The 22,622-nt window shown below is 33.8% G+C and overlaps 1 protein-coding gene across 2 annotated transcripts in view; it reads right to left on the bottom strand.

Annotated features, from left to right (window-relative positions):
• Positions 1 to 22,622, bottom strand: part of LOC130451776 (protein doublesex) — a 152,492-nt gene that overhangs the window by 12,354 nt on the left and 117,516 nt on the right. The window lies entirely within an intron of this gene.

The raw sequence follows: 22,622 nt of genomic DNA on the forward strand, positions 1-22,622 counted from the left end.
GTAAACAAATGCTGGTGTACCATTCAGAATTGTTGACCGTTCTTCGTTGCTCTAATGGAACGGTGGTGACATGTCCAGTTATTTCAAAAAAACAGGTGACCATTTTCTTCAAAGTACTTTGTGCGTGAACAACTTTTGTTGGACTTGCTTATCTTGAAAGACCCATACAATCGATTGTTGTGATTGAATTTGCACCATTCGACACGAGCCTTCTTTTGGATGTCAAATATTCATGCAATATTGAATGTATGCGAGTGAAACTAATGTCAAAGTATGTCTCAAACTCATTGTATGTCACATGACGATCTTGCAATACCAGTTTATGCACAGAATCGTTTTTTTCTTGCACAACTGCCGATTATGGACGACCTGCTGTTAATTTAATTCACGAGGAAAGTCACAGAAAAACATCGCATGAAATTGTTTATAATTTATTTTCATATTTTGACCAAGATAGAAGTTTTAAGAATCTGTAAGCAACTCATATATCACTCGTATGACAACATATTCTGAGTACGTTCACTATTAAAAAATGTCATACTTTATGACGACAATGTTTGTGTCTATTTTACTTATACGAGACTGGTTACTAAAAAGAGTTTTATTATAAAAATTATTCTACATTCGAATGCTCCCCTTCAATATACTCCTTTCCCCTCACCACAAAACCCTTCCATACGTTTTTTCCATTGATAGAAGCAGTGCTGGAAGACTTCCTTGGCGAGTGCCTTTAGGAGCTCAGCCGTTTTTTGCTTTACCGCTTCCATAAACTCAAATCGGGTCCCTTTCAAAGCAGATCTTCTAACCTCAAGTTATCTGGATACCTCACCCGTCTAGGGCGCCCTCTAGGCGCGCAGTCTCGTTATTTAATAGCCAAACCTCGTAATACTTTGTGATGGTAATAATTCCACCCTTTTTATCAAAATTCTATATAATTAAATTTGGTTATACGCCAATGGGGAATCAGAATTAAAATATAAATCTTGTGTCAACATTCTACCAAAAATCCCAATGTTAATAATTTGAATAATCTTGAGATTGATATATTGTTAGTATATTGTAACACTGCCAAAAAGTTGCGGTTAAGTCAGTATGTCATACTTTCGTATTATGGATATTTCATACAAATTATAATTTAGTGTGATCTAAATATAAATGAATTTCTCTTGGTAGACACTAATATCTGTCGAATCAATTATCAAAAATAGTACCATCGCAGTCGGTGTAAAGCTCTTAGTTTGCCAGACGTGTGTGAAAAACCTTCTGTCATTTTGCCAACTGGCAATAACCTATTCGGTTACACTCCATAATTTAACTCCCTTACACGTTTCTATTAAAGATAACAGGTATTTTAATGCTAATTGTAGGTACATCCAACTCAATTTTTCTATTTCAAAAGTGGAATTCCAACTGCATCACTCGCGAAACATCGATGGAAACCTAGACAACCATTACAACATTGGAATTTTAAAATAATAGAAATCGAAAGTAGAAAGAGTGGCAAGCATATGTGAAACAAAATGCTACACTAGAAATGATTCCATATACAAGGTGTCGCAAAAGAAACATTTGAAACAATATTCATTCACGCAATAAGCAATACAAAATGAACTTTTTTTGAAACACCTGGTATTTTTGGAGATCGTGGAGGACATATCCTCACTTAAAATGGTTAGAGATAAAGGAATAGATCTCTTTCAGAAATGATCAAATCTAGGCCAAGCCTCAGTATTAGATATTGGAAAAGTTTAGCGTTGATATAGAAATTGCCTCAAAACTAAGCATGTCAGAAATTAATCGAAATTCCGTCAAATGGTGTACAGATGATTCAATAAAAGCAGAGAAAATTGAAATGTTTTGATCTGGAATCAAACACTTTGGAAGCTTTAGCAATACACGAAGTATTTTCAAAGAAATATCTTAAATTATAAATGGGATTACGGCAAACGGATATTTTTATCTTGTCCGATAGCCGAGCGACCATTAGAGCTCTGAGCTCCAATATCATAAGATCCAACCTGGCTTGCTAATGCCTGAAGAATTTAGATAAGGTAGGCAAAAAGATGAAGTAGATACTGGGACGTATTTGAGGTTAGGTTAGTAGAAAAAACTCAGTTATTGAAATAATCTACAGGGGTTAAATAAACAAAGATAATCTTCGAAATTTATAACCAAAAAAGATCTATTGAATGTATCAATCAAAGTTAAAATAGTTTACGGATATTAATAGACATTACAGCATCATTGAACACCTGAAGACTTTAGGTTTAGTAGAGGCTGTAGAATAAGACTTCTATCCACATTCTCTCGAAAAGGCGTTTCAAATTAAGATCTTTAACAGCTAGAGCATCACCAGTGTCACAGCAAGTGAAGAAATCCTTTGAATCCTAGTGTACATGACATTCACAAGAACTATACGTCAATAGAGAAGAAACCAATGTTATGTGATTTATAGTTTTCAGTTTTTTTGAATTTCTGCAGCTTTGAAATACAATTTTGAGGAGCTCCTATAAAAAAATACTGAAAAGTTTTATGAACAAAAATCAATTTCCCTTTGTAGGTGTTGAACTACGATGTAGTCCATATCCTTCAAATATCTGGATTATATCACACCAATTTCACAATAAGGTTTTGTAATCAAAAAATTGTTATTTTCTTGATATTAGTTAGATGAGACCTTTTTTATGTCAGTTACTTTGGAATGTTTCTAATTTAATTGAACAAATTCCTGAATCTGACAGCACATGAATATGGAGAATGAAAACCATGTTTGAAGCTCCGAAAAAGTGGAATTTCTTCCTGAGAAAGATTATGAAGATTGTTGAGAAAATCAAAATATAGAGTAGAGGATTCTACAAGAAAGTTATCGCGTAAATTACATATTACAAAGAGTAATCCAACGCGGGAGTCTAACCAATTAGAACGGATAGCAAGATAATGTACAGTACAGTCGGTCTAATCATTGTTTTGGTCAATCTTATTTTTGTTGCTTTTTAGATTGCTTTTGTTCAAAATTATTATTATTTGAGGACCTCATTATTCTAGTACTTTCTGCTATCTAATTTTCTTGCTCTTTCGTCTCATCACCCCTATTCGTAATCAGCACACCTAAATTTTCGAAGGACTCAACTTTTCCAAAATAATATTCCTTGTTTTACGTCATGAAATGTCTGTTTTCTACCCGATTCTTCATTTTCCATTGCATTTTCATTCACCCTGATGCCAAATCTTTTTGATTCCTCTTCAAATCTACTATAGACTTTTTCCAATATCTGCATCTGCTAAAATTTGATGCTTCTGGTGATAGATTCAACCTTGAGTGTGCGCTCCCTCATGATTACCTCTAATGTGAGGTTAGAACCCCTTCCTTTTTGTTAGAAACGTTTCGATAGCCTTCCTTCAGATAATACTTTGATTTCAGTTCTATCCAAAGTCAGTTCCACCATTCTTTGGAGACACCTAAAAACTCTAAAGCCTCATACAACTTCGTTATTTCTATTGTATAGTAAGCTTGTTTATAATTTATGAGCAGTAGATCTAGCTCTAGATTTTGGTTGTGATTATTGCTCTGTATCATTTTTAGAGTAAAAATCTCTTCCATTGTGCTTTCTCCACTTTCTAAAGCTTCTCTCTCTGTTATTCGCCTACTTCATGGTTATGGATTAGTTTCAGTGTAATCGTTCCAATTTGTTATCTTATTATCCACAACTTTATAGGACACAACCAATATGTAGATCCTCTTATGCAGCTTTCATTTGCCATATTTGTCATATTTCCTGCTCTATCTGGTCCACGATATTGAAGATTTTTTTGTTGTCATTTAGTAGATTATCGAAATATATGACCGACCTTTCTCAATCTTAAGTGCTGGTCTCCTATGATTGCTAATATCAGTCATTTGTCAATCCGGAAATCAAATAAAACGAAAGTGGGAGATTTGGACAAGAGGAATCTCTAATTATTATATGGGTCGACTAAGGGTGGAATCTGCCTTACTGAATTTTATTGTGTACAGCAATATAACGTTGGAAAAGATATAATGTTTTGGCCTTCCAATTGAAGATTTTTGGACACTTTTATCTCGTAAATATTAAGATAGAGGCGAAAATGGAGACAATATACACAAAATAGACGTTGAGGAACATGATCTGTTCTATTTAGTCATTAGTTATTAATAAAACAAAGTTTTTAATAGTTTCATTCACCATCATCATTTTCCCGTTATCATTATCGTGATATATTCCTTTTCGTTTTAGAATTTGTACAATGCGGTCCATATGTTTGGAATTGAACTGAAACTAGTCGATTTTTATTCTTAAATTGAAAATTTAAAGTATTATCCCCCTTCTGAATTATGAGCACCCCCTCGAAAATTTTTGATAACATCGCATTGTATAATTGTCCTTGTATTTTGTCGACATGATCTTTACATTATTTAAAATAAGTGAGTTACGTATCAAAGAACACCTGTAATATGCTATTAATTTTAATAGCTCAACTCAATATGATCAAAACCTCTTACTTGTAAGTTATATTAGATGTAAATTCATCGTACTACTTGATTAGATTAAGGCTTGTTTTTATGAAAAATTATTAATAGCATAATTCAATATTATTTTTATGGTTTTAAAGCTAGAATAAACAAAGTAATTTTTATTACAATTAATGAGCGCGGCCATAAAAATCTCGAGCCTAACCTGGTAAATAGTTTAGCCACGAAATGGAAACGGATTAAGAAAATTACTACTGCAAGCCTGTCTCAATAATTTGATTTAAGTCTTTGCAAGAAGTTAACGACTATTAATGTTTTTAATAACATGCTCACGTGATTGGAAAAAGGTCGATAAAACAACCTTTTATTATTTTGTTAATGTATAAGCGGTAAAATTTCAGAGAGTCACTCGGGTTAATTGAGTGGGCAGTTAAATGTAAATTTCATTCTTTGTATTACATAAAAGTGATATGATAAATAACTTTTAGTATCAATGTGTATATTAACCATCTATTTCCACTAACATCTACTTGGAAGTAGACCGGAACGTCCAGGTTTCATCACATGCTTACTGGTCTCCTATAGTTTTTAAAATTAAACCATTAACCAGAATAAAAATCGTTGATTTAGAATCCTTGTCTGATGGATTCTAAACCAACGATAATGGATGAGATTATAAACGAGGTAAAGCAAGATTGAAGGGGATACCAGTCATGCTGATGACGCAGTGATCATCTCAGAAAACGAAAATAACTTTCAAAGGCTCCAGTAAAGGTTTGAACAAATAGTGAAAGCTTTTCATAGGCAGATATCCCTGAAGACAGTCTGTGTTAGACCAGTGATGACATACGCGGGGAACCGGAAGGAACCAGAGCAGAGAACCATAACAAGCAATACACACATTATTTGACCACAAGAGAAATAAAGGAGACATGTGACATCCAGGATGTAGTGGAGAGAGAAGGGAATGAAGGGACCACGTTGAACCAGGCTGGACGACCACCTACAAGATGGTATGGAAGCTGATCTTCATCATCCCAGCTGCAGCTAGGTAACCATTGATGCAAGCACAAGACTAAGTCCTAACGTACGCTGAAGAAGAAGAAGGTTTATAATCGTTTCTCGAGAATTTATTGTACTTTCATAGTGTTCTTAGCCTAACATAGAAACACATATCATAAATAAAAAAACTGTGTTTATTTTTCAATATCTTCTCCCTTAACTTCCACACATTTTTCAAAACGTTTGATTAGAGCTTCTATGTCTTTAGAGTCGTACACTACCTGTTCAATTTCATCGTTGCTATTAAATAGCTCTCGGACGGGGCCAAATCAGGGCTAGGTGATTGCTATTCAATATCGTGTACAGTAGCCTTGGAAAGACAAGCAGTATGGGCTGAGGCAATGTCATGAAGCAAGCACACGCCAATCAAAAGGAAACTCTCGCAGTCTTGAAATATTTTAGAGATTTTCGTAACTTTTGCTTTTTTGGTACGAACTCTACACTCCGATTGAATCTATTTTGGATTTCGGATCATAGTGAAAACCCATAGTTTAATAACCTCGCACTAATTTATGTTATGTTCATGTAGAACCCTTAGAACTCTTTTTTTGGCAATGGCACCAGTTATTCAAAACAATTTCTTGCACTATGTTCAATGTTTTCTGGAGTAGAACTTCCCATACATGGGTCATCTTCAAATGAATTTCGTCCATAGCCAATCAACTTTGAGTAGCCTTGGAAAGCGAAAAAGTACGGAATGGAACAATGTCATGATTTTACTGCACTCACTCTCTTTGGTTAATTTTTTGAGTTAATCGCCTTAGTAAGTCAGAAAATATGTCATGTTCACGGCTCTATTTGATTCTTTAATGTCAATCAGAAAGAAGCTCTCGCAGACTTGGAATATTGAAGAACTGTTCCTGATCTTTGCTTTTTTTACACGGACTCTACACTCCGATAGAATCTATTTTGTTTTCTCGACTAGGACCTTCCACACGTGGGTCATCTTCGAATGAATTTCGTCCGTAACAAACAACCAAAGATGGTGGACATAAGTCACCGTACACAGCCTTTATTTTGTTTTTGATTTATGATGCTATTGATCAATTTTTCAAAACAATTTAACTGGGTGGTCGTTCGAGCTCTACTTTAATAAAATGGACCAAACCAACAAGTTGCTGATGCGTTTATTTTTACGATCACACTTCACTCATGGACCCTATATTTTCAGAAATGAATTTCTGTGTATTTTTTCGAATTTCGCGATTTTTATAAAACACTGCTCCTGTTGATGAGTATTCGACATTAAACTATTGTAAAAATTTGAAAAATCTGCATTATTTAGTTTGTTTTTAAAATTATTTTGAGACGAAAACTATCACGTACATTGATAAATAATATGGGAACCCCACACCATATTTTTTAATGGTAAAAAGTGGGTTTAATGAATCGGAAGATGCCGACGCTTAGTTTAGGTCCTTACACCCGAAATAATTCATAATTATGGCCCATCGGGGATTGGGAGTGCGGGAGATTTTGAGAGCCGTAGGCATATCACTTGACTCAGTCGACTCGTTTCAATTTAGATTGATCTTTAGACAGTGGCGGCTCATTCTATGCACTGGGACTCAGAGTAGCATCTAGTTCAGCTGGAGAATGCTACGAGTACCGCTTTAATCATGTTCAATTAAAATGCCCCACGAATTTTATACTAGTAATAATATAATTATTTTCATTGTGCCTTTGTAGATTTTTCGAATAAGCAAAATCTAATTCAGCGATACTATTAAGCGATTCCAGATCGGTGATAGCTATTTCCGTCTAAGTTGTATAGTTACCAAGTGAGTAGGGAAACAATACAAGGGTTGTTTGGAAAGTTTCAGATCTAACAAAGAAACCACAACCAAACCACAAATGTCACCTTTCTTCCCTTCTTTGAAGAGCAATTCATGAATGTATACCATGGATATGATAGAAGTATATGAAGAGAATTATTCATGCTCTGTTTCTAATTCACCCCATCGAGTTGTCGTCGATTTTAAACATATAGAGAATATCTCTTCATTCACAATGAACTTGTGGGCGCTACGAAGTCTCTGCGTAGAAAGAAAGTTTCGAAACCGGATGAAGACGCTAGAAGTGGTTGTTCAATATAATCCTCTTTTGCTGTTCTATTCTGTTGTATTCAATCCTTGCTTGCGAACTTCATGGTGCGTTTTTTGTGCAAGATTACCTAAAGGTGATTACCACATCGACCATTGCATATGATGGATACAACTGGAAAATTGTTGGAGAATCTAATTAAATCGAGATTAAAATTCTTCCTAGAGGAAGCCAGATGATTGGTTGGATTTAGTGAAAGCTGGTCTACCATAGACGCGCTGGATGGTTTTGCTAATTACTCGGATATAAAAAGTGCGAATTTTTCAACGCCAAGGTATATTCAAAGGATTTTGAGGAGTTACATAATGGACCGAATCCTGGTGTATGGCATCGCAAAGAAAAAGCACAGAATTCAATGAACAGCATAAGCTGCTCAGGATTCAATACTCTGGATCTTTGGAACATCGCAAACGACGACCTTGGTTAAAAAGGTACCATGGTAAAGCTGGATATAACCTGTCACAATTTCTATCTTAAAATAGGTATTTTGGACGTTACTTGCACGTGATGGATAATGGGGATAATCCAGGATACGCTTACTGCGATGCTCTGCTGGATGATGCTCTGCATGCGATGGAAAGTGAACAAAAAGGAATTGGAATCGCACTAGTATGATGAAGATGCTGAACCACTGGAATCTAGATCTAGATCAGGTAGCAATATTACAACTGTGAATGACATTTCGAATCATATTTTATTCTCGGTAAGATATTTCATACTTCATAGATTCAGTTTAGTTGGGTTTGGTTAGGTTGAATAAATTTTAGCGAAATCACACATTTTGACACTGTACAAATCGCAAAGTGCAGCTTATTAATTACAGGGATTAAACACAAAGTCTATTCATTCTAATATAGAATACGAGGTTTTTTTGTCAATCTCCTATTGGAAATAGGAAAATATAAAAGAGGTTTTATTACCAAAACTAAGGTACAGTTTTTTTTTCTCTACTTAATTACTTTGAAGATCAAGACAACAAGCTTTGCAAGTGGATTGGGACGGTTTCTTTGGGCTCCACTTCAATTTGAAAGCCATCATTGAGGAAAAAGATGAAAATCACTTGGTACTAGGTCGAAAGTGTATGGTGGATGGTCGAAAATATTCCATTAAAAGTGCTGAAAGAGTCCATGGGTTATACTACTGTGAGGACGGGCATTGCTGTGGATCAGAGTAATTCCAGACCTCTACGTTTATTTTGAATAGCTCTCGGTAAGCGTCGCAAACTTCACTTGTTGTTCTAGGCTGCATAAATTTCAAAAGCAACACACCTTTTTGGCCCTAAACAACAATTGCCATAATCTGTGTTAATGAATTTCAAATAAAACTTCTCCAGGTCCAGGTTTGTGTTCGGAAGGAGAGGCGAATGCTTTAGTGTACGTAAATGTGTTGTCATGAAACTGTTTTTGTGTTTTTTGACTGTTTTTTTTGTTTCTAGAGTGTAGTGGTGTATTAAGGTTTAATTTACATTGGTTGATATTAAACAGCATTCAAAACAATGGGTTTGTAAAGGCGAATTGGTATCAAAGCAGGCGGCCAATAAATTCATTACGAGATGGAATTTGGAAGAGTAAATAGTTTTTTAGACAAAGCAAAATGTGTAGTGTCCTTTCCTAAGATTCATCAATTATAATAAAAGATGCGATCTTGGCCGTCAGTATTTAGAGTTTTAGTTAATAATTAATTCGTTGACTTCAACAACTTTTTGGAAAAACGTTGGTTATTTAAAAAGTCACGGTCTCATGAACCTCCTCGTAAATATCTAATTTTATCAAACTTTAATAAATTTGCTCTTTCTTTTCAATTTTCGCCAATGAAAACGAATCAATTTTTCTGTAATCTAAAAAATATATTTCCGTTTCATTTCCTTCTACTCGGTTCTTTATGCGATATAAAACTAAAATATCCTCGAATCCTCTCGAAGAAGTCATAGTTCAAATTAAAGTTTCGTTTATAATAAAAATTTTTATTCTTCTATGACATTCAATTCGAGAGATATTTCAAATAGTATCGCTACTTTAAATGAATATTTAATGAGATCCTAACATAAAACTGAACCCTTGGTTTTCTCTGATCTTCAACACTTCTCACTTTGCAGACTAGGTATCACATAATACATAAAAGTCCTCATAAATATATTTTACAATTTCGTCTAGTACATCATAAATTTGACATGAATAAAATATTGAGCTTCCTCTCATATTAACACATGAATTTCATATGTTAGACATAGACCATTCAACTTAACTGAATTTGGAGCCACCCTGTATAACCTAATGTATACTAAAGTTCCCAGATCTGATAGTTGGAGGTCTCCACAAAAAACATTTTCATATTTTTCCATTATCTGTCAAATTTTGAGCTGAATTTAAAATTAATCTCGTTTATATGACAAATGAAAAACTCCCCAAAAGAGGAAGTTATAAAAAAATTTATATAGAATTAAGAGGAGATTGTGATGTCGTGAAAATGTCACTTTCTAGTATATACAGAGTGTTTCAGAAAAAGGTGATTCCGTCTCTAGAATAGATAAAGGGAGTTGCAGCAAAAAAATTATAAGTTTAATTAAAAAATTACTCACGATTTTGTATTGAAATTATATAAAATAGAATTCAATTGGAGTAAATGTTCAAAATGTGTTTTCACGAATACATAAGCCCATGCATTTTTCTAAAGAATCCATCTTCTAAACGGTTGCTTTGAGGTCATTTAAGGGACGTTGAATTCTGTCTTTTAAGTATTGAGGTGAATTTATCTTTTTTTTCCTTAAGATACAACCAAACTTTGTAATCCAAGGGATTGAAATCGGAGCTTCTGCACCTCTACCAATCCATCGATTCGGAAAATTACTCAACCAATCACGACAACTTCTGTCACAGTACCGTGGACCTCCATCGTACATAAAAAATAGAGATCGTTTAGAGTTGAACCTTCTAATGTCTTGAAAAATCCAGGTACATATCACCATTCAAATTTCCAGGTAGAATGTGATAACCTATTGATTCTTCAAGGAAACTTTTCTGCGTAACGCTTAACACCTGCACTACATTTTTCTGAACACTCGTCCAAGGTTAATAACATGTTAGTGTATTCGAAATTTGAGTACATTTTGATTCACAATACGAGGTCTGACTATTAAATAACGAGACTGCGCGCCCAAAGGGCGCCCTAGACAAGTAGTGCGTTGGGTATCTAGATATTTTGTCTATGCACGTCCCAAAACACGTTTCCGTCACTATTAAAGTATTTTTGCAATAGAGATTTGAAACGAACGTGCTATCAATTATTACAAGAGGCCTATGGGGACAATTCTCTATTTCGTGCGCGTGTTTTTGAGTGGTATAAGCGCTTTAGTGAGGGCCGAAAACGCAAATCAAAATTTAAGGCAATATTGATCGTTTTCTTCGACGTTAACGATATCATGTTGACTGAATGGGCACCAGAAGGTCCGATTTTGCACCAGGATAATGCACCTGCCCTTAACACGCCATCTGTGAAGCAATATTTGGTCAGTAAACGCACTCCAGTGCTTGAACACCCGCTGTACTCACCAGATTTGGCACCGCGTGACTTTTTTTTGTTTCTGAAGATAAAATCTGCTTTGAAAGAAATTATAGAGCTCCTGAAGACCATCACCAAAGAAGACTTCCAGCACTACGTCGAATGAAAAAAACGTATGGAAAGGTGTGTGGCGAGGGAAGGAAAGTATATTGAAGGGTAGCATTCGAATGTAGGATAATTTTTATAATAATAACCTTTTTCGTAACCAGTCTCGTTAATTAATAGTCAGACCTCGTATCTAATTTAACAAATAACAAGGTTTCAGAAATATAATCATGATTGACTCAATGTCATAACTACCAATGAATGACAGCTTTCCATGGCAAATTCAGAGAAAATGCTATTGCTGTGTAATATCCAAAGTTAAATAATTATGGGAACTCAATTATTGAGGGTCTTGGTATGTAACAAACAGCAGTTTGAGTCCCAGAACCGCAAAACACGATCATAAAATTGTTCGTTTCATACTAGGGCCACTAAAAACTCCGTGCCCATATTTATTCAACTTTAAAAAACAAGATCCTATAATGATTAGACTGGATTTTTGTAAAACGTGACAAGAAACGAAAGCCCCCAGTCCCAATTTTTCTAAATGTATCCATTTTATCGATAGGGTCTCATCAAATCAAATTATTCTGAAACCGGTACACAGTATCGAATACCTTTTTGGAGTAAAATTAAGAGATATTCAAGCCCACTTGAAATTCTGCTTAATAAATTTAATATTGAAAAAGTTATGTTGAATACTACTTGGTACGAATCGTGTAACTAGCGCCCTTTATGAGAGTCAGACATAAAAACAAATTCATTGGATGTGTCATCTTCCAAAACATATTCGTATGAAATTTCAATACAACGTTGACAGGTAGTTGCTGCAAAATCGTATAAAATGTGTATAATTTTTTTGTTCTAGACGCACTTTAACTTGAATACGAAACATTTTCTACTGATCAAACCCCTAATATTTTTCAGTTTTCTTTCTATCCTAGAGACCGCATCACCTTTTTATAAAACACCCTGTATAACAAAAGCGAGTAAAACTTAACCACACTCCAAAAATACTGGTGAGAGACTACTGAGATGTCGAATCGTATGCCATACTCCAAACTGTTAGAAGATTCCTACTTCTTAATGCACCAAAGATGCCCAATAAACACTCTCTCTACCCGCAGGTCTATATCTCACTTGTATTTGCACGGATATGTCGTTCCTTCTGACAGATTTGAAAGTGGTGGTCTTGGCGTAGTAATGTTGGCTTGGAAGACGATGATCGTCCTGGGTAGCCAAAAAAGTTTGAAGATGAAGAACAGGAAGCATTACTCCATGAAGATTGTTACCAAACACAAGAAGAGCTCGCAGAATCTTTGGGTGTCACTCAAGCAGCCATTTCAAAACGTTGGATATATTCAAAAGCAAGGAAATTGGGTTCCACATGAACTCAAGCCGAGATAAGTCGAAAGGCTGTTTTGCATGTCCAAAATGCTGCTGGAACGCCACAGAAGGAAGTCATTTTAGCATTGGATTGTTACTGATGATGAAAAATGGATCAATTACGATAACCTCAAGTGGAAAAAATCATATGTGAAATACGTCCAACCAGCCAATTCAACGGCAAAGCCGATTATCCATGGCGCGAAGGTAATGGTGGGATCAGAAGGGTGTGCTGTATTATCAGCTGCTAAATCCATCAATGGAGAACGCTACCGAACACAATTAATCCGTTTGAAGAGAGCAGTAGCCGAAAAACGCCCAGACACGAGGCAATAATTTTCCATCATGACAACGCTCGGCCCCACGTTGCTATTCCTGTTAAGAATTATTAGGAAAACAGTGGATGGGAAGTTTTACCTCACCCGCCTTATAGCCCAGACCTTGCTTCTTCTGACTACCATTTGTTCCGGTCGATGCACTCACCAGAATACAGTTTACATCAGAGCAAGGTTTCAAAAATTGGCTTGATTCATTCTTGGCTGCCAAGCCGGCGCAGTTTTTTTTGGGATAGGATCCACAAATTGCCAGGTGGGAAAAGATCGTAGCTTCAGATGGGCAATACTTAATAATACTATTGTATATGTTTTTCTTAAATAAACGTTCAGCTTTTGAAAAAAAATCGCACGAATTAAGTTATAATCACAATAAAACCTTCCCCTAAATTTTTAGGGTAGTTCAGTTTTATTGAAGTCTAATTTTTATTTAATTTATTGTGAAACGTTCGATGACTTTTGATTCAATCATTTCCAGTTGGTCACTGGCTCTTAGTCTACTTGGATTTTCGAAAAAAGGAAATATATTTCCCAAAATGGTTGCTCTTTATTTGTAATATACCTAAACTCGTTGAAAAATTTTCTTTCGTATTGTTTTGAACTAATTTTATTATAGACTTTGACGTATATCGTGACTGTTATCCGATTTTGAGAGACAGCAATACTAAAATGGTCTATAAAAGGTGAAAGATAAACCACGAGAGCACCTTTCAGTATATAAACGTTATGGGGTAGCTACTATTGGCAATAAACTCGTATGAAATATAAATAAAATTTATACTACTAGTTTTGTATCGTAAATTAGTAGAATCACATGTTACTGCTTTTAAAATAGGTGGATTATTCTATAAATATTCCCATGCTAAACATTATTGAATAATTTCTTGGTATTTTAAGGTAGCGCATTTATTAAGTATGGGATAAAAAAATAAATACATAAGGTATTATTGAAATAAAATCTACTACTTTTAGGTGATGAAATAAAGTTTATTTTTTAAAAATAACATCATCTCAATGATGATCCTCTGGAAGACAGCAGTCCTCTAAACGCGGATTTGTGAAAACTCTTATCAATAAATTTGGGGTGATTTGCGGATATTTTTCTTTATCTGACTGATTTTCCTCGGATTGTTCATGTAGACTTTACGTTTGAGGTGTCCCCACCAAAAAAATCAAGAAGCGTCAAGTCAGGGCTAGGTCGGGGCCAATGGATATCACCTCTTTTGGAACTTAGTCTTGCAGGAAACATCACAACCGCTATTTGATGTGTGACAAGTCGCTCCGTCTTGTTGAAACCAAGTTCTCGTATTCGCTATTCTTGATCTCACAAGTTCTGGAGTCAAATGTCTCTCTAACATCGCAACATATCGTCCTCGTGAATCTTCAAAGAAGAAAGGGCCAATAATTCCTTTGCTCGAGATTGCTGCCCATACCGTTACTTTCGGAATGTGCAGTGTTTTTTCATGCTTAATTTTTGGATTTTTTTCGTTCCAATAACGACGACTTTGTCGATTTACGAACCCATTTAAATAGAAATGATGTTTTCTAAAGTGGAAAATTGACTAAGCATTTCTTCAGCAAATACCAACGGTGTACTTTTCATTCCTGTGTTAACTGGAACTTATAAGGATGCAGCTTAAGTTCCAACTTCAAAATTCGTTGTAAACTTTAGTTTGAAGCCGCTGATCGCTATCAATATAGTCTGTGGTCCTTGGACGACCTTTTGCTGGTGGTTTAAACGTGGACCCGCTCTCGTCGAAATACTTAACCCATATTTTAATTAAATTTACACTCGGAGCTTCATTAATGTGTCTTAAACCATATTCTAAACGATACAATCTCCTTGTATGAACGACTGTTCTAGTAAAACGTGCGAACACAAAAAGCGCGACGCTTTCCGTCGAAGTGACTACTTAAACTCCAACCACGCTGAATCCCTCCAAATATGCACGTTCTATTGCGCCACCCCGTATTTTATATAATAGTCTAGTGAACAACGGTTTTCACCTCAGATTTAGATTGATTTGTTTGAAATTTCAACAAATACCTTAAAAAGCAAAAACCGTAACAATCGATAGAAAAAAGCATTCAAAGCACAAATTATTCTATCGAGTTTTTCCGGAAAATCAATACTTTTTGACCTAGTCGTGATTGAAATTTTGAATTTTTGTAACTAAATGAGTATATTCTTAATCGATTTTTCACAAATAACTCAAAAACTTTTTATCAGAAAAACTGTAAAAAAGTTAAACGTAGCTATTAAAAAAATTAAATGAATATAAACAATAGAAACCGAGTGGTGTGAATCGAAGATTTTAAAAAATTGAAAATTGAATAAGTGGAAAACCACGACGAAAAAAATGTATTGTATCGTTTTTAACAAATTTAAAAAATCTATTCAAATGAGATTTTATAAGACTGTAATATATAAAATAAGGGAGTTGAGACGAAAATAATAATTAAGAATCCCTTCATTTCATGGTACAAAACATTATTTCTACCCTTGAAATTGCCTCCTTAATTAAAATAAAATGTTATAAATTAGTAGATCACTTTAATTGAATATAAATAATAGGATCAAGAAGCTTGAAAAGTTTTTTCTTTAACCTCAGAATTAACCGAAATATAACCTTTCAAGGTTCCCTTTGAATGTTTCCCTTTCTGAAAATTTCGAGATAAATTGGTTCAAATTGAGGGTGAAAAAACATAAATAATAGCATAAAATATCATGCGTTTAATCCTACAAATATTTTTTTTATCTTTCTAAATGTTTTAAATTTTATTTTATCGAATTTTGAATTTTCAAGTAAATAGATCTTGAATTCAAAATTTCACATAAATTCATACGTCTTGATGGAATTCTGACCATATTTTTACCATTGTTCACTGGACTATTCATCTTCAAATTGTGCACTCAAAAACAAGAGTTAAATCTATTTGAGATTCATTATTTCCTAGATTCTTCTACATCATTTATAACTAATAAAGTGTTCATACTACCACTACATCAACACTTAAAATTACACTGTCTGACGCACGTTTCGATAACCAAGTTATCATCTTCAGAGACTGAAGTTGGATACTTCACCTTCGGTGCTTGTAAATCACAAGAACAAAGCAAAAATGCCCGTGAAACGGCTCGGTTGGTAATGTCAAATAGTCAAACAAACCTAAGAGATTAACTAGATAATTTTCGATGAAAAAGAAGAGAAAAAGTTTTTTTAACTCCCTGTATATACTTTCAGAAAGTTTATTATAACGTTTTTTTTACACTCATATTCTAAAATATATATGCATTATCACTGTTTTTCAGTAAAACCGGTTACATAACAAAATGAAATTATAAAACATAAAATGCCGTCTAAAAACTTCTGTTTTACGATTTTTTGAAACATCTATTCGTATTTACAGTTTATATATGTCAAAACAAATAAACTTAAAGTTTAACTTGGAAAATATCTGCCACATAAACATTGTTTTGTAGTTTCTGTCACATGTCTCGTTTTTATAGTGAAAAATATTTCCTCCATAAAGCGTGAAAATGTGTAAGCTCGAATAATACAAGTATGAAAATTTTTCATTACACTTTCAACTGCAAGAGGTGCATCAGTTTTGATAACGAACGTATGCATAGGTAGAATTAATACCGAAGAGAAGATTTTGCATGTTTTATACTAGCAAGAGCACTAAAGTTTAAACCGGTCGTAAAAACTCGTAACCACTCCGAGAGCGACGTTCTAATACGCCGCAGGTTATCCCATCGACTGCACCAGTTTTAAATTCGGGATACTGGGTTTATAGACTTTTGGATTAACAGAATGAAATTTCTCAATTTAATTCAAATGAAGGTTGTAGAATATCCAGTCATTACGTGTCAACGGATGTAATTAGAAGTCTACTTACAACGTACCAAATAGAAACTTTGACTACAGGAAAATTTATCAACAATAATCAAAATAGTCGAAAAGTTTCGTTTATTTTTCGTAGGTTCATAAACGGAGGAGTACTAAATCAAGACAGTTTGAACATAATTTATACTACTCCAAAGGTAATATCTACAATTATTAAAGTGAATATCAACCCCATGAAAGCTCCTTACTTCAACTTAATCACAGGGGAAATACCAAAAACATCTACGCATACTATAAACGCAACCTTCCAACTTGAGTATGTACCCACCTTGGGGAAAGTAGCTGAAATCATAATGATTCCCAAACCAGGAAAACCCCCAAACCTAGTATCTTCATACAGACCAATATCACTATTAATATCGATATCAAAGGCAATCGAGAAATGGAAAAGAAAACTTGAACATTCACATAAGCTTGGCTTCAGGGAAAACCAGTCAACCATAGAAAAATCACTAGTAAAGATGCTCCTCTGTTTTCTTAGATGATGCCCAGGCATTTGACGAAGTTTGGCATGAAGGGCTCAAATACAAACTGAATAAACTCTGTTAGAGTCCTATATAAGAGAACAAGCCTTCAGAATAAAGCAAGAAGATGCTTACTTAGCCTTAAGGAAATCAACGCGGGTGTACCATAAGGTATAGTTCTTGGACCAGTCCTTTACCTCTTATACACATTCAATTAGAAAAAAACATTATGGCCATGTTTGAGGACGACACAGGCGATTCTCTCGAAGAAGCTGTAATCAACCTACAGTCATCAATTGATAAAAATGAGCAATATGTACAAGTATGAATGGACGATGAATAAGTACCATATGCTAGTACCGTTAAATATCTGAGGCTAACACTAAATGCAAAGTTGGAAACCTCACATAAAAAAGAAATGATGTATTAGATACAAGAGAATGTATTGGTTGCTGGGAAGACAATCCACTCTCCAAGAAAGTGCTAAGGAGCATTGTTGATGCATCCTGATACTATCGAAATAGCGATCTTAATTGAGACCTGAACACAGTAGAGCAGGTATGCACTAAATTCGTAAAGACTCAAAAACAGCGGCACTTGAAACATGTAAACATCGAGGCAATCCTGTTCCTCAACAACACAAACTCAGAGACTATTATTTCTTCCCAAATTTTTCTGGTCTGGTGAGCGATTTCGACAAAAAGGATACCTAAACTTTGCTCCCTGCATGCGACTCAAAATTGACTACATCAAAATGATATACCTGTGGACTTTACCCCTAATTTACATCATTCTCGTACAATTAAAGATTTGTTAGCACTTTTACTTCATAGAAATTTCTATAAAGTTCGCCAAATACATCAATTCATCCAAGACCCAATTGCAGAAATTAACGTCATAAGTTATCAACATATATCGAAATCGAGACCAAATTCAAGGAAACCAGACCAGACACATCGAACACAAAGAGAATATTAGAAACCACCTAAATGAAAATAGTGCGCAGAATCGCTGGAAAAACATTTTTTGACAGGAAGAATGGTCAAAATAGCTATAGACAAGGCGCCCTTATAGGGCGCCGAAGCGTTGAAAGACCTCGCAAGAGATGAAGCTACAACCTATCTAATAATTAAACGGCAAAGGATACGAGGGAAAATAAGCATTTTGCTTACATTGAAGGAAAAAGAACCCATAGAAGAAAGTTCCAAGGGCCCAAGCTTAGTCTTGGTAAAACTCTGGAATGATAACGATAGGCCAAGCTTGGTCGCCAGGTTTGGGCCAAGCTTAAATTCCAGTGCTGGGCTAACCTTAACTGCCAGAACTGAGCCAAGCTTAACTGACAGGACCGGGCCAAGGTAAATACCAAGACTTATTCATTACATAACTTTTTCTTACTATTACTGTAATTAACAGCAAAGTTTTTCACTTAAAGTCTTTTTCGTTGGCACTTCATTAATATTATTATGCTGTGAAGAACTAGATGGAAGTTGGTCATCAATATTATGTTTTAAAAAATCACTGCTATTACTTTCTAAATTATTATTACTACTGCTGTCAAAATCGCTACCACTAGAATTTATAGAATCATTATTATTATTATCATAATTATCCAAATTATGATTATTAAACGCTTGTAGATTGCCTAAGTCTGTACCACTATCGTTAACCTTAAATTATTTAAGCTTTACCCGTTCATAATTGAATTGCCATCTTTGAACTCGAAGATACGCATGAGACATGATTACTTTTAGTAGTATTCAATAATGGAAAATGTGATAAGAAACACACACTAAATAAACTAGAGTTTGGATTGATCAAACCTATAATCAAAAAAAGTATGGCTGCGACGGGGTGTTGAGCGAAAATACTCGTACCACGCCGTATGTGACCGAACAGCCGAAGCTTGGAATGGCCAAGGCTGGGTAAACCAGGATTGGCCCAATCTTGGTCCAAGCCTAATCATTGGTATGGCCAAGGCTGAGTTAAGTAGCCTGGCCCACGCACGGGCCAATACAGAAACAAAAGCTTGTAAAAATTAAATCGTTTACAGAGTAGAAAGCACTTTCGAGTGAATATGCTTTCAAATTATTGCGGAATGCCGGAAAAGATGATATAGATTTGATTTTACTTGGCAAGTGATTGTACATTTTTTTGCATTGTAAAATATTGAGCCTAATTCTGATCAAGGAGTAGGTAGATAAAGGTCGTGCTTCGCTTTCCTAAGTGGATAGCCCTGCAACGATCTTTCTGCTGTTTAGTCCAAGTAAATATCTCACAGTTTTCTTTTGTAGTTTGCTCAAATTGAGTCGTATTACACGTACCCCAGAAGGAAAGGGTATATCGGAGATGTGACTCAATAAGTGCATAATAAACTGTTAAGGAGGTGGATAATTTCAGTTCTTTGGAAACTGATCTCAGCGCAAAACAGGAAGTACTTAATTTTTTAGATAAGGCTGCAATAAGTAACTCCCAGTTCAAGGAATCGTCCACAACAAGCTCTAAGAATTTTACAGATTCAAAGACGTCAATGGTAGTTTTAGTTAATACAAAAAGATGCAACGTATAGAAGATTATAATCGCACAATGATTTAAGGGTGGCTAGGTCACTAGATATGATCCTAAGAAGTGCCGTGAGTACTTTTATATTATTTCATATTATTTTATAATGTTTATTGGACAATCTGAGAATGAATTTGATTCAGCGTCTCGTTTCATTTATCCAAATTCCACTTGGTACAATTCAATATATATTTATAAATAAATAAATTGAAACTTTCCAAATGATTTCATACAAAAAGTGAGAAGTTTGATCCGAGATTTTGTGGTTTGAACATATACCAATGTTTAATGTCCGCTGTGATTAGGAATAAAAATGTCTTTCATTTTTGAGTTATGATTTATAAAACGATTTGTTTGTCAAACTTTATTGGTAAGGAGCGGTTTCTAACAATTTGACAATTTTCACACTGAAATCGCATTTAATTAACGGGAACGTATATATGCAAAAATAGTAAATTTCGAAATGAGCTTTGGGAGTAATCCCGTCTAGGAATTCTACGTACCACAACATTAACTGTCGTCATAAAACGCACTTTATATCCCTTTTATGGCATCCGTAAAATATTGCATCGGAACTAAACATATACAGGAGGAACGATAACTAATTGTGACTATTTTCAAATGTAAAAATGCAAATTTTCAAATGCAAAAAATTCAAAAATTCTACTAATTTCTCAACATTCTGGTACTCCCTCAGTAATATTTCGTCTAAAATCTTATCAAAATTCACCCTTATACCCATATGATGATGAAAATTAATTAATAGAAGTACAGATATTGTCAATAGTAGTAGAAGTAGGTCGAAACGTCAAATTTTTATATGTACTATATGATTTAATACTGATTTCCATATAAAACAGACCTAAAATCATGACAAATCATCAAAGTTAAAGAAAATTAGGCTATGTATGTAAAGAAATAGTATTTCTTCAGTTTTAATATGGTTCACTCTATTTATCTGCAGGTTATGATGTCTATGATAGATCTGTCATGGATGTCACAAATGTCACTGTCACAAGTGTCAATTTTGATTGATTAGAATAAGATAATAGAGGTTAATTAATGTAGGTCAAGAAATATTGCTTATTTAATAAAGAGTTGAAGAAATAAACATTAAATGTCGTTTTTTTGTTTTTTAGGTGAGATTTAGTTATGTAATACAAAACAGTTTATTAATATCACTTATGTAGTGCATTTGTCATAAAAATAAAATCTTTGTTTTTTAGAGCAACACATGTGTTTATTTCAATTAATTTGAAAATCATCTTATATATATATATATATATATATATATATATATATATATATATATATATAATTATAAGTTAGTTATTCCGAGAAAGTTCACCCCGTAAAAGATAGTTACCCTTTTAATACATATTCAGTGGTACAATGATATTGAAAAATAAATGATGGATTTACAGATTGGATTTAATAATCAAACGAATCAATCAGGAAATTGTAATCCATAACGGAGACTAATTTTTTCACGAAAAATCTTGAAAAACTGAAAAAATATAGTTTAAGCGTTAAAAAAATATTTAAATCGAATGTTAAAATTTTGTTCTTATTATTTAGTGAACTAATGTAATCTCGAATTTATTAATGTTTCAATAATAAACTCATTTTCAATTTTTTTTACTATTTTCTTACTATTTATGGTTGAAAAACATTTTTTTTATCTGTATATGGCAAAATGCTTATAGTAAAATCATGAAAATTTCTATGTTTGGGTTTTCGGATACAATCTTTTTAACTGAAATATTTTTAAAAATATCCGACTTCCGTTTCTACCGACTTTTCGAAAAATGCATACTTTTTGAGTTATTATTTTTCATGAAAAATTTAACCGCTGCAAACCCTTATAAATTATTTTTTTACGAGGATAACCTTAAGTATATGAAAATTATTTCTATTCGTTTGCTTGTAGTAAGGTCAGACGTATTTGAATTTATGTGAAAAAATTTTTTGATTCCATACAGGAGGTGTATAAAAAGTGTTCAAAGTTTAACTTCATAAATATCAAATTTCTTTCTTTATTTTTCTAAATAGAATCACCAAGTTTTTTCTATTTTAATGCATTCAAGGGTGAAAAATAAGGCATATCCATGTATACTCTCCTATACCTAAACCTCACCGTTATTCAGATATTAAATTATTTCTGTAAATTTTTATTTACAGAAGATCCAAATTTAAAACCTCAAATATCTCGGAAACGACTGAAAGTTGGAATAGGATTAGTAAATACAATTTGATTTGATTTTTTTCACAGACCTTGACAAGACAAGGAAAAATAATTTTTTATTTCTTAGTGCTTGTATCAACGGGTCAAATTAAAATTTAGACTATACCTGCACCTTTAAAAATTTACAGAAAACATTTAATATCTGGATAACAGTAAGGTTTAGGTATAGGAAAGTATACATGAATTTGCTTTATTTTTCACCCCTGGATGCATTAAAATAGAAAAAACCGCGTGATTCTATTTAAAAAAATAAATAAATTTGATATTTATGAAGTTAAACTTTGACCACTTTTTATACATACCCTATGAAATGAAAAATTTTTCAACATAGATTTAAATACGCCTGACTTTGCTAAATGCAACCGAATAGAAACCATTTTCATATTTTTAAGGGTATTTCCGTAAAAAAATAATTGATAAGGGTCTGTAATGGTCAAATTTTTTCCAAAAAAATTGATAACCCAA

Source organism: Diorhabda sublineata, chromosome X, assembly GCF_026230105.1.
Source record: "Diorhabda sublineata isolate icDioSubl1.1 chromosome X, icDioSubl1.1, whole genome shotgun sequence".
In the NCBI taxonomy this organism is placed as follows: Eukaryota; Metazoa; Arthropoda; class Insecta; order Coleoptera; family Chrysomelidae; genus Diorhabda; species Diorhabda sublineata.